The sequence below is a fragment of the Chelonia mydas genome, chromosome 2, assembly GCF_015237465.2.
Source record: "Chelonia mydas isolate rCheMyd1 chromosome 2, rCheMyd1.pri.v2, whole genome shotgun sequence".
In the NCBI taxonomy this organism is placed as follows: Eukaryota; Metazoa; Chordata; order Testudines; family Cheloniidae; genus Chelonia; species Chelonia mydas.
In genome coordinates this window covers 239,424,820-239,435,842 of record NC_057850.1, presented here as the reverse complement: position 1 = coordinate 239,435,842, position 11,023 = coordinate 239,424,820, and positions in this window count along the sequence as shown.

Sequence of the window (11,023 nt, the reverse complement as noted above, 5' to 3'; positions counted from 1 at the left end):
AGCTTCTGATCCCAGAGTCCGTCTGTCAGTGCACAGAAGGATGGTTCATTGTGTCTGGGAAGACACTCGTGACTTTTGCTCCAAAAAGAACAGCATACACTCCTTGGAGTAGCTATGGATGAACTCAGGGAATGGCAGTATAGCTACAGCAGGTGAGATCCCGACCACATACCCGCTTGGCATGTTAGTGCTAGGTTGGAGGATGGGCCTTCCTGTTCTGCTGATGTGTGGGGGTTGGGGATGAAGAGGTTCCCTATCCCAGTGTTGCTCATGATTTTGTCATGAGACTCATGATAATTATTGTTTTCCTTAAAGCCCCAGCTCCCAGAGTAAAGTAGATATGTGATGATTTCATCCTTCATTCTTAAAGAAAAAGCAAGTTTCTAGCCCTCGTGGCTGTGAAGAAAACTTCAAAATGTGACCCCAGTGCACCCTAAAGGCTCAAAAGGCAAATAAAAAGAACACCAAATCTATTATTTGTACATAATCTTGTGATTTTAAAGCCAATCTCATGGTTTTTGGTGAACCTGACTCATGATTTCTGAACATGAGTTTGGCAATATTGCTACCCTCACTTCCCCATCTAACATTTCCACAGCAGATGGTAGGATTTTCAGCTGTGCTAGCAACAACCATGTTTATCACAGATAAGACCTACACTTAATACCATGTTTGTCGTGTCGTAATATATACTAAAACCTGAAGGGAGTCTCTAGCAGAGCTTTAAAACTGTACCAACTAGCTGTGATGTTTGAAAGTTATGGGAAACAGAGGAGGTACCATTGGGGAAAAACAGTGATAAAACAGTAACAATCTTGAAAAGAAATGTGACCGTGGCCAGAACCTCTGGTCTCCCCTTGATACTTCTACCCCTAAACAAACAATCAGGGACATGCCCCTCAGATATAGGGCTCTGCAGAAAAGCTCATACAGCTCTCTGTGTGTTTACTTCTTTTTTACAAGTTGCACGCATAAGGCCCAGTCGTATCTCCCCCAGCCTACCTGGCTCCTCTCCATTTCCTCCCTAAAGCAGACCCTGGACCTCACAGAGGGACCTGGGAAGATGGTGCCACAGAGTCACCTAAGCTCCCATTCTTCAGTTCTGTGCATGGAGGACTACTGAAGGTGCAGTTCATCTGGCCCCTTGTTTGGTACAGATGAATCTTTGATGATCTAACACTCAATCAATGTTATCAGAGGGAGGAATTATTAGGCTACTACAGTAAGTTATATAGAAACTAGGACTAATTAGAGGAAATTAAGAAGTGGATGTGACGTTCCCCTGGGTTATCTGGACCAGTGATCTGCTAGGTCACTCCAATCCTCGACTCTGGGAGCCAGCCTTACCCTGCTCTGCTGTGAGAACCCCCCACTCCTGGGCTGTTCATGCACAGCCTCTGGCATGTAAGCTGCTCCCGGTTACATGAGTGAGCACTTTTGGCCAGCCGCTGCTTGGATTGTGCAACCGAATGACACTAGCCAATATCTGCAGTCCCAGAGACAACTCTAGGAACCTCCATCTTGCAGTGTCCAGTTATGCCCGCTGGATGCTGCAAGCTTATATGAGTTCATCAATTGAACAAAGAAATTGATATGTACCATGCTTGTTATCCCAAGGGGAGTCTCTGACATGCTTCAAACCAAAGGTACTGCTTCAGGTAGAATAAACAAATTTATTAACTACAAAAGATAGATTTTAAATGATTATAAGTCAAAGCACAACAAGTCAGATTTGGTCAAATGAAATAAAAGCAAAACACATTCTAAGCTGATCTTAACATTTTCTGTGCCCTTACAAACCTACTTGCTTCTTACCACAAGCTGGCTGGTTGCCCTTCAGCCAGGCTCTCCCCTTTGATCAGTGCTTCAGTCGCTTGGTGATGGTGTCTGTAGATGGAGGTGGAAGAGAGAGAGCATGGTAAAGGTCTCTCCCTTTTATCATGTTCTTTCTTCCCTCTTGGCTTTGCCCCCCCCCCTTCAGAGTCAGGTGAGCATTACCTCATTGTAGTCCCAAACTGACCAAGGGAAGGGGGGTGACTCACTCCAGAGTCCAACAGATCCTTTGTTGCTGCCTAGGCTAGTGTCCTTTGTTCCTGTGACGCTGGGCTGGGTTTGTTCCATACATGCTCTGATGAGGTGTGAACTGCCCCTTTGCTCCTGGAGAGTTTTGCCTGGGCCTCTGCTCCTGAGGAGTTTTTGCCTGGGCTTGTTTTAAGCCATGAGGACACATTTTCAGCCTCATAACTATATACATAAAATTACAACCTATAACATTACTATAATAACAATGCTGAGTGCATCATGAGCCTCCTGACATAGAATCATAGAATATCAGGGTTGGAAGAGACCTCAGGAGATCATCTAGTCCAACCCCCTGCTCAAAGGAGGACCAATCCCCAATTTTTGCCCCAGATCCCTAAATGGCCCCCTCAAGGATTGAACTCACAACCCTGGGTTTAAGCAGGCCAATGCTCAAACCACTGAGCTATCCCTCCCCCAACAAACTTTGCATTGGATACCACACAACCATATTATAAGGATGAACATGGGGGTGCAGGGTGTTCCCCCGAGGTACAGAGTGTCACAGTGGAATATCAGGAAAAGTGTGCTAATAGTGAGATCTATATGGCTGGGGTATGGTATCCCTGGTGAAGTGATGGAAGACCTTTTGCTTGGGACTCCTAGCCAGGACAAAGCACCAATACTTGTGCAATGGGGAATAATCTTGCATTTGAAGGAGCTGGACTAGTTAACCAAATACATCTCTAACATCTGATTTTAAAACTGTTCTTCACTTCCTTCCTTGCCTTGAGAGTGGACTCCTTGGATGGGGTCCAGCTCCATTATCCAAATTGTTTTTTGTCAAGGCAACTCCTAGAAAAGTTGCCTTGACATTTTGGTGCAAATTTCACTATATATTAGTAGATACAGAAGCTAAAAATATAGGGTGGAATCCTGCCTCAGTTGAAGTCAATAGGAGTTTTGCCATTAACTTCAAGGAGACCAGGATGTCTACCCTGGGTTCCTGGTGCACCATGAGTTCCTCCACATGCATGTTGAGAAAAGTGTTGTTAGTCCAGCTGTTCCATTTTTCTGTACGTTTCATTCAGACATCTGTACTTGGATGATAATGCAAGACTGATTGAAGCTTTTGCACAACATCAAAGCTTGACAAAGATCTTTACATATGTGTGGAAAGAGTTCTAGGACATTGTTTAATTGTTCACCATCAACAGTTGTTCACCTAATGCCAGTTAAATGCACCAATAACATCCTAAATTCTCTGATTACAATTAAAAAGCATCTTCTATTACTCTTATGACTATGAGTCCAGCAACAGCTATCACAAGTGGAAGGAAAATGTCATGTCAGATCCAACAAACAGGTGAGCTTGTAGAGCCATGCACCTTCTTTGGATCTGTGTCAGCAGCTGCTGCTTTTTCGTTAGTCAAAGGCAAAATCCTCACCAAATCCATAACACTGTTCCTACAACGTCAATAATTAACATTAATCTCTGCAACTTTGTCTCTCATGAAGAAGTCTAGAATTACAGTATTTACAATTAGGACAGTCTAGTTAACAGTGAAAATTATTTTTTAACTTTTTATTGTCCAATATCTTTTTTTGGCACATCAAAATCAGTCTAATAAAACATACATTAATGCAAGGATTCCTGATTGTTATTTGTATACTCACTGACAGGTCTAATCAAAATGTCAAGGTCCATGCAGTTGAGTTCATTCTCCTTCTCCAGATTTATATCATGGAATAAGGAATATAGCTGAAATACAGTCTATCACAGTACCATGATGAGTTCAGTTAAGTAACTGCTTTTACTTAGGACTTTCCAGTTACATTTCTATCTGAGGCTTCACACTGTGTTGTGTTTTTAACTGTGTCAGCTCTGGAGAGAAGAGACAGAACTCCGCAGTACTGAATACAGAGGGGATTTTTTAAGAGGCTGCTGACCCTGCAGCTTTCCTGGGCTCTTTACCTCTCAGACAGACTACCACAGCCTGTCTCCCTGCATCTTGGCCTAGATTTCACGGTAACGGAATGGACTGACGACAACACATCCATCTTTTGTTTAAACTACTGTTTTAACAAACATTGGTTCTCAGCCTATGGGGAGCGAACTCCATCACAACCCCCATCTCTTACTTTATTGCTAGAAAGAAGTGGGTCCTGAAAGCTTTTTCTGTTTTACCATGGATCAATGTACAGAACAGATCAAGAACCGCTGGTTTAAAACTCTTGAATACTCTATACTCTAACTGGAAATGTATATGACAAACAGTTTTATTCCTTTTCAAATGTGAAAACAGTAGCGGCACCCTACAACAATATAATATAATTGTTTTTTTAAAGTGCAGATTGGAATAAAACATTTTAATTGACCCATAACAATTTTGGGAGTGGGGGGGGGACATTTCACTTAGTCAGAAAATTTTAATTGTTTTGGTTTTGTTTTGGAATGGAAAAAATTCAAAATAGTGGAATTTCCTGCTAAATGAAATATCTGGTTTCTGCCTGCATCCAGCATAAGGTTTAGATCAGAGGTCCCCAAACTGTGGGGCAAACCCCCTTGCAGGAGTGTCAAGGAGTGTTAGGAGAGGCGTGGCTAGGACCCGGACCAGCCCCCACAGGGGCCGTGGAGGGAGAACCACTCAGCTCCGCTCCTGGCCTTAGTCCCAGCTCTGGCTACTGGGGCCACACCTGGGGCCAGTCCCACACCTGGGGCCAGTGATGAGTTGCCAAAATCTGAAGAACCAGTTCCTTCAGTCGCTCTGGGTCTTCAGTGGCACTGAAGGACCCGCCGGCGAAGATCCGGAGTGAGTGAAGGACCTGCCGCCAAAATGCTGCCGAAGACCCGGAGCGCCGCCGGGTGAGTAAAAATTAAAAAGGGATTCTCAGGGGAGTCTCCCCAGCTGAGAGCTCAGGTGGGTTGGACAGGATGGTCCCACGGGCCGGATGTGGCCTGCGGGCCGGAGTTTGCCCACCCCTTTAACAACTGGTTCTAAACCGGCTTCAAAATTTAACAACCCAGTTCGTGCAAACTGGCTCCAGCTCATCACTGCCTGGGGCTCTGCTCTTGGCCCCGCTCCTGGTGCCCCAGCTGCCAGTCTCGGCCCCCAGCCAAGGCTCCACCCCCTCCCACAACTGTGGCACCAGCCTCAGCCCCCTTACCTCATCCACGTCCCCCCCCTCCAGCTCTGGGGGAGGGTGGGGGCACAGAGAGGGATAAGGGGGGCACAAGGTAAAAAGTTTGGGGACCACTGGTCTAGATGTAATCTCTCAGGTCCTCTGGCCCTGTATCTTCCTGCTCTGGCTACCACTGGCTGCTGCCAGCAACAGGGTGCATCTCAGCCCTTTCCTCCACAGCCAGGTCCCAGATTGCAGGCTCCTGCCTGCTGTTCCTACTCACGTGCAACCTCTGCCTCACTCTTGTCAGACAGTTGGGTCCCCTACATCCCTTTCCTGTACTGGAGGGATTATGGAACCCTCTGCTGGGTGGATGCTGCACCAAGGATTAACACAAGGCCCAGTAATGAGCAGGGTTCCTAGAACTCCATTTGCCATGGAAACATGCATAACTTTTATTTTTATAGAGAATCTTTAGTTTTTACATTTTGTGAAAAGATAAAAACATATATTTACTAAATTAACTGAAAGTACTAGTGTCACTTATTCAATGTGTGCAACCTCCGCCTCTTGTGGTTGATTTTTGAATGCACTTTAAATTTACTAGCGAAACATACTCCAATAAACTGTTTCCAGTGTACAGAGGTTACTCAGTGGTGAATAAAGGTTCATGTTTTGATGCATCTCAAATTTCACTTCAGCCTCTAGATGTGAGTAATTAAAGTTATGAAAAGATGCTGAAAACTTTAAAAATCACCCCAAATCCCATGTCACTGATTTTGGCAAGGACAGATTTCACATTGACGGTAATGTGTTGTGCAGTTCTGTATGCAGCGAGGCTGTAGATTACTTTCAAAGGCAGACAATTGTATAACACATGGAAAGTGCTAAACATAAACTGAATGAAAAGAAACAAAAATTGTTAAGGTTCCTTCCCTACTCTGAACTTTAGGGTACAGGTGTGGGGACCTGCATGAAAGACCCCCTAAGCTTATTCTTACCAGCTTAGGTTAAAAACTTCCCCAAGGTACAAACTTTGCCTTGTCCTTGAACAGTATGCTGCCACCATCAAGCCTTTTAAACAAAGAACAGGGAAAGAGACCACTTGGAGACGTATTCCCCCCCCATGCCCTACACCCCCTTTCCTGGGGAAGGCTTGATAATAATCCTTACCAATTGGTACAAGTGAACACAGACCCAAACCCTTGGATCTTAAGAACAATGAAAAATCAATCAGGTTCTTAAAAGAAGAATTTTAATTAAAGAAAAGGTAAAAGAATCACCTCTGTAAAATCAGGATGGTAAATACCTTACAGGGTAATCAGATTCAAAACATAGAGAATCCCTCTAGGCAAAACCTTAAGTTACAAAAAGACACAAAAACAGGAATATAATTCCCTCCACCACAGCTTATTTTACCGGCCATTAAACAAAAGAAAATCTAACTCATTTTCTAGCTAGATTACTTACTAATTTAACAGGAGTTGGAAGGCTTGCATTTCTGATCTGTTCCTGGCAAAAGCATCACACAGATGGACGAACCCTTTGTTCCGCCCCCTCCAGATTTGAAAGTATCTTGTTCCCTCATTGGTCATTTTGGGTCAGGTGCCATTGAGGTTACCTTCGCTTTTTAACCCTTTACAGGTGAAAAGGTCTTGCCTCTGGGCAGGAGGGATTTTATAGCACAGTATACAGAAAGGTGGTTACCCTTCCCTTTATATTTATGACAAAAACAAAAGGCTTTGAATTTTCTTAAAAATTGTAAATATATCAATAAAATATTGTGTTCAATACTTATATGTATTGTGGCTAGGGAGATTAAAGTTCAGCATTTCATCTTCATTGTTGACTATCGTAGATTTTTTTTAAAATCAGAGATTTTTGGCTTTTTTATGACAGAAAACGAGGATCCTGGTAATGAACTAGCAGCTTCCTTACATTACACTAAATAACCCACCTGCTGAAGCTGCTGGTACTTCTAGTTAGAGTTTTAGTTAACTTTGGATTCTTAAAGTTATTTAAAGTGCAGTTAGTCACAAAAATGATGGTGTAAGAAAACCTGCCCCTTCTCAGTCATGCAAATCTGTATTCTGAGACATCTGCTGTTTTTTCTATTACATTAAATGTTATTAGAATAAGTTAATTGATTTTGAGGCCAGAATGCCTTGTGAAACACAGGCCATACAATTTCACCAAGTAGTTTCTTCATCAACCTAAAACTTCTGGTTGAGATACAGGATGGCTTTTAGAAAGATATCCAGTCTTGATTCTAAGACTTGAAATGATGCAGAATCCACCACCATCTCTAGGTAAATTGTTCCAATAGTTACTCTCACTCTAAAAAATGTGCACCTTATTTCTTGTCTGAATTTCACTAGTTTCTGCTTTCAGCGGCTGAATTTCAAGCCCTTTTATGCTAGATTAAAGAGTTCTCTATTATCAGAAATCTTCTCCCATTGTAGGTTCTCATTGACCATGATCAAGTCACCCCTTAACCATCTCTTTGTTAAATTGAATAGGATTGAGCTTCGTTAGTCTCTCACTGTAAGTCAGGTTTTCCAGATGTCAAATCATTCTTGTTGCTCTTTTCTGAACACTTCTTAATTTGTCAACATTCTTTTTAAAGCGTGACTCCTTCTTTTGTGGTGGACATTGGACTTTTATATCTTCTTGGACTCTGTTAGGGGATGAATGACCAGATTCTGGAAGGGGATGAATTCATTTGGTGACCTGGCTGGAGGGTAGAGTTGCTATCTACTGGAAAGGAGATCACCACTATACTGGAGTGACCTTGGGCAGGGAATGCTAGAGATGAGAGAATGAAGATTCAGGTACCAAATCACTATGCACCACCCCTGGTAAGTGCTGCCTATCACAATGTTATAAAAATATATAGTGGATCAGTGTAATGCAGGGAAGTTTGTCATTCTTCAAGAATTCCTCATTGGTAATACATTTCCAGAGGGAAAAATATGCTGGTAACTTTAAGTTCATAGCTCCTGAATTTTTGATGAATCTTTGGCAGCAACAATTCACAGTCAAAAAAACATATGTAACCATGGAATCATTGGCAATCCTATTTATCTACCAGGCAGCCTACTGGATTTAGCCAACTATGACTCAATGGGGGTGTGAAGGCTTTCAGGTACCTCTAAAAGGATCTCCGATACTACAGTGACAGGGGACCTTATAAATGACTAGCTAGATAGAAAATGGGGTGGAGGGGGGGTTGCTTCCCTTCCCCATCCTCCCATGAAATACATCTCACCTTTTCACATTGGTGTGCACTTGTACAGCATAGGCACAAAGGAGGGGGTAAAAGGATACCACAAAGGGCAGCTAAAAATGGTGAATAGAAAGTGGTGTTTCATCTACTAAGAGTCAGATGCAGAGTCCTTCTCCTTACTCACTTTGTTTCACTTCCTGCTCTGGTAAACTGCCATTGATGTCTCTGGGAATTTTGCCTGAATTAAATAAAAACAGAGTAAGGACCTGAGGATTTGGCCATGAAGCAGCGAAAGGATGGGGAAAATGTGCTACCGGTGCTGCATAAAACTGAGCTGACACTTTAAAATCAGGAGGTTCGTTCCGGAGCCATAGAATTAGTGGACAGATTTTTTTTCTTCTGCAGAAATAATGCCAAGCCACATTCATGTTATTGACAAGGACAACATTATTGCGCTAGAATGATATTTGTGATGTATATGGCTGTGCATGTTTGGGAAGAAGGCACGTGAAAGGAAAGGATGCAGAGGATTGTGGTGAGCGGGCAATCGTGGGACAGTGGCAGGAGGAGGTCAGAGAAAACAACTAATCAGCAGAACGTAGGTGTAAACAGAGTCTGAATGAGCTCTCCTCTGACATCTAGTGATGAGCTGGGGAAGATGACTTCAGGAACTGACCTTGTTTGTTTAGACACACCCACCCTGCCTAGGTGCGCAGCATGATGGAGCTGCTTTCCCTGAATGACCACTTTTGGTGGATGTTGGATTGCAAGTCACTTTGTTATTGGGTGCAGGGGTAGTAAAATGTTGTTATCCTTGTGTGGATCAAGGGAAGCAGAACTGTGCTTGGCATGCCCTAATTAAAGGGGTTCACCCGCAACTGAACTGCACTCGCTAAGCAGGAGGAGATGCCCAGTGGAGATAGGAAAGGGCAGGGACAGGTGTTTGTACCTGAGTGAATTCTACCCAAGGGTTCTAGACACCATTTGATCCACTCTACTGTGTAGTGACAGAGCTAAGCTCAGTTGAGAGGCTTGTGTTGCAGATTGATAGGGCTAAGCATTAGCTCTGCTATGGGACAGTGTTTTTGGTGAAGGGCTGCCCAGCCTGCACTAGCAGTGAAGCTTCCCCACTAACAGCTGAAATTACTGAGAACTGAAAGCTGTATTAAGTGGTGGGACCTCAAGACATCCCAGAGGTTGCAGTGGAATGGCCAAATGGCGTAGCCAGTGGGAAGGGGAGTGGCTGACGTCAGAGCGAGTGGCCAATGGAGCGAATGGCCGGGCAATTGGCTGGCAGAGTGAGCAGCCAGCCGTGGAGCAGGCAGCAAGGTGAGTGGCTGACCAGTGGAGTGAGCTAGGTGCTTCATTCCCCCCACCTCCGCCAGGGTATGAGGTGACCTTATGCGAATGCATCTCTGGGTCTTCACTGACCAAGGACAACAACTGTGAGAGGAGTGCAGTGAAGGGAGAGGGGAGGGGCACGTTGAAGGAACTTGTTTGTTGGAGTTTCTCATCTCAAGGTGAAAACCTGCGGCAAAGAATACTGCTCAGTGTAGTCTGAGATGGGTGTTCTGTTCATATGCTTCTGAATCATGCTTGTGGCATTTTCTCAAATTAGTGCCAGGTTACTTTCGCCTATTTATAAAGGGTTTCTTTTCTACACACAGACTCCGTACTTGCATGAGAAGTATTGCCTCTTAGAGGCACCAAGGGGTGGTGTGTTGTTTTCCCAGACTACGGGGTGGGGGCTTGAGCTGGTTCTGTGGTGTATTGTTAGAAAGGAACCCCTAGATATTGAACCCAGGCCTTGTTGCTGCTGACTCCACCTGGCAGAAGAGTTAGATAAAAAACATGCAAAGTTCAAGGCATGGAATACAGGCTCTGTTGTGGTCACTGTGGTCAGGGAAAAGGAAGCTGGGCAGCAGCTCCTGCTGCCTGGGAAAGCGTTTGAGGGTATGGGTCAGCCAGGAGATGTGTATTGCTCTTCCTCCAGCCTATGTGGCTTGAAGAGTGGGGAGCTGCCAGGGACATCTAGTGGCCCCTTGAACAACAGACCTCTTTACTCCTGCCCCTCTTCATTTTGTGTTCCTGATTTTGGTGGTTTAAATTTTGTCCTCAGCCTAATGATTGTTGGGATTGTTTCCTCTGAGACCTGTTTTCACTCAGCTTCTCAAGAACTCAGTTCAACTTCAGTCTTTGTTACTTAGGTATTTTTACTTGGCATACAGCAGAGCTATGTGGAATTGATTAGACTCAAATGCCGGGGGAGGGGGGCATGGGTGCAGGGTACATCACAGCTCCAAAGTTACAGACACCCCCCCCCCCTTTTTATATACATTACACATCTTATTGCATTTACTATACATTGCATCATACATGCTTGGATTGGTTATTTGCAGGAACCAATCCCTGTACAACATGCACTGCCCTGGTTCAACTTCCTCTTTACCTCATTTCTAACTTATTTTGTCCCTTATCATCTAGTTCATAGTAAATAGTTCCCTAGGCGTTCTCCCTCTTATCTTAGTTGGCTCAGAAATTTTGTCATCTTAGCCTACTGGTCTATTTACTTATCTTCTGTTTTCAACCTGATAATTCAAGTGTCCCTAACTCTTATCTTCCAAGGAAAAAACAAAAAAAACCAAAAGCCTCCCT